The sequence below is a fragment of the Primulina huaijiensis genome, chromosome 10 (genome assembly GCF_012295235.1).
Source record: "Primulina huaijiensis isolate GDHJ02 chromosome 10, ASM1229523v2, whole genome shotgun sequence".
In the NCBI taxonomy this organism is placed as follows: domain Eukaryota; kingdom Viridiplantae; phylum Streptophyta; class Magnoliopsida; order Lamiales; family Gesneriaceae; genus Primulina; species Primulina huaijiensis.
This window is the reverse complement of record NC_133315.1, coordinates 12873307-12876384: the sequence shown is the minus strand read 5'-3', so window position 1 is coordinate 12876384 and position 3078 is coordinate 12873307.

Sequence of the window (3078 nt, the reverse complement as noted above, 5' to 3'; positions counted from 1 at the left end):
TTAAATCGATCAAAATTACATAATTAATCATTTAGTCACTCAAAATATATCATTCACGCGTCCAAAATCATTTAATTAAAATATTTTAACAATTTAATAATTTTCATACATGCGGTCTACGTGGACTGATTTTCTGACGTTACAGTATAAGGACATCAATATCACAATACATAGGGAACTAACCTAATATCATGAATCACATAGAATAACTATTAAAAGCCATAATTAGGATAGTAAGTGTAAATCATTTGATAGGATCGATTTTGACACCAACAAAAGGTGTTTCAAACACAATATTCTCAATGAGCTGCAATAGCACGTGTTCTAAGAATGTAAACATCGATGAATTAAATCGGGTTTGGTTTTTACACCGAGCGAAAAAGACTCGAAATAATCATTCGTTAAGAAAACTGAACACTTTAAAGCTTTTAACTTATGTGAACTGAATAACTTAAATAAATGGATATCAGCTCAGTTATGGTGAGAACTGAACTGATATCAGCTCAAATGATCAAATCAATTTCAAAGCAATAGTTAAACAGTTAAAGACACAAGATATGTTTATGGATGTTCGGAGACTTCAACTGGTCCTACGTAACCCCCTTCTACCACCTCGGGTAGGATCCACTAGAAAATTTTGATTTATACAACACCTTGTACAAACCCTTTCAGTTTAGGACTTACGCTACTGTCTAACTGAACTCCTAGTCTAGACTGAAGGCAGCACCTTCCAACCAACACTTGTTTAACGTCAATGTATTAAAGACTACATACACAAGTTTGACGTATTTGTGCAAACTCACTCAGCTATTCAATAAGATTAATTCTCTATGTATATTTGAGTGATTGTGTGTGCGTGTGTGAGAACTGATCTATGAATACAACATGAAAGTGTTTTCACACACTGAGGGAATTGTGCTTCTAATCTAAGCTGATAACATATTGAATTGTTCCCTCAAATCTAGGCTGGTTGCTTCTTGTAAGCTGATATGCATTATGTGTGCCCTCTCTTATCTGTGTTCATCCGCACACACTTATTTTTCCACATTTTTTTTGTTGATGATCTTGATCTTGTATATATAGAGGTAATGTAACCGTATATCAAGACTCATCAAATACGTTCGTTGCAGTTTGAATCTGTTCCTCGAAATTTGTGTCATGTACTTTCTGAAAGTCATTCTGGAACATATTGACTTTAAGCTCAGCTGCAACTTTCATTATTATACTAATTTGATCATACAATTGTCATTACCCTTGTGCAAAGCTTGAATCTTGTTATGATCTGCGAACTGGTCTGCTACAAACTGATGCTCTGAAATGGTTAACTGAACTGGTCTTCGACTGATCTTTGAACATGTCTGGTGAAATCAGTTGGCTCGTCAGCTGAACTGATTTCACTTACTCAGTTTAACTAGTCAGCTGAGCTCTTCATCAGTAGGGGGCCAATCCCTACTTTCACAGCTTGTATGGGTGATTCTTTCTTCCTCAAACCTGTCATAAAGCTAGGAGTTCTTCTTCAAATATAGTTAGCTATAATTTGTTGGGTCAGGAGATCCTGGTGAACTCTTCATCAGCTGGCCGAGCTTCTGAAAGTCTTCTGCTGAACCACCTATCAGATGAACAATCAGTTGAACTAGTCTTTGATATATCAGTTGGGCTGGTTCTGTTTGGGCAATCAGTTGTCACTTTCAGTTTGCGTCTCGATAGCTTCAGTTTTGGCTCGGTAACTAATCAGTTCGAAGTCTGATCAGTTTTAGATTTCTGCATGATAAACATAAAAATTGTACATTAATTAAATGTTTTATAATATAATTATATAGTTTTTGTTTTATTAAATGTTTAAATATTATATGTTTTATAATAAATTGTATAAAATATAAGTTGTTGTGTAATTACAAGTTTTTACTATTTTTTACAGGTTTGATAAAACAAGAATAAACTTGGCGTTGCAAATGAGATTAAGATGATTCTTGGACCTGTAGAAAGTGGATTAAAATATCTACAATATTGTTGACAAGCATGAGATAAAAATCCTCTCACAATTGGGATCAAATTAAGCAACAAATAAAGTTACCAAAGGAGTGGCAGTTTTACCATGCTCTAGTATTTTGACCATATCTCTCAAATTACTTGGTCAAATGGTTTGAAAAAAATACCACAACTAGACAACTCAATTATCCACATATTTCGTTTTATGTGAAGAAGCAAATTCGGAGAAGAAGATTTTCAAAAGTGATGTGTAATATAATATAATATCTAGGAACACCAATGAAGACTTATGTGTAAAAAAATAATATTTTATTTGTGGTTCTCTCCCCAAATTTGACTATAAATAGGGGTGCATTGCAATGTATTGAGATATCCCTCATTCTATGAACAAACCTTTGAGTTCATAATATTTCTCTCTATATTTTTCCTTTATTTCTTCATTTAAATACAATTAGCATGTTAATTTCATATTCAAAGTTTTACACTTTGAATAATGAATAGCTAACTTCCTAAAGTTGAGATGATAAGGTGAAACTCTTGGCATGATAATAAGGTTATTAAAAGGTAAGAATCTATGTTTTNCTTGATTTAGTGTTTACAAATATATATAGCACAATAAATACTTGACCACATTTATAAGTTTTGGTATATATTATATACTTATAAGATAATAATTTATAACATAATATAAATATGATTATTTAATTTATTGGAACCATTTTATTAAGTGGATTTCAATATTGTTCGTTAATGTTAACTTTATTAAAATACTAAGAGTGGATCTTTTAATCTCAACTACTTAAATTAAAATTTGAACAATTAAAATTTACCCATTAAAGATTCAAACAATTAAAATTAAAAAGAAACAAAAACAAAAAGACATTGTAGTGGACTTGTAATTACCTTAGCTTCCCTGTGGATACGATATCGGACTCACCGAATTATACTACTTGTGGACAACCTGCTCTTGGGAGTGCAACAATCAAAGTGACAACACTGCACATGTAGGTAAATTTGTTAAAAACAAAACAATAAGTTTTGTTAACATCAAAATCTAGATTGCGAACATGAGATGTTCCAACAATCTCT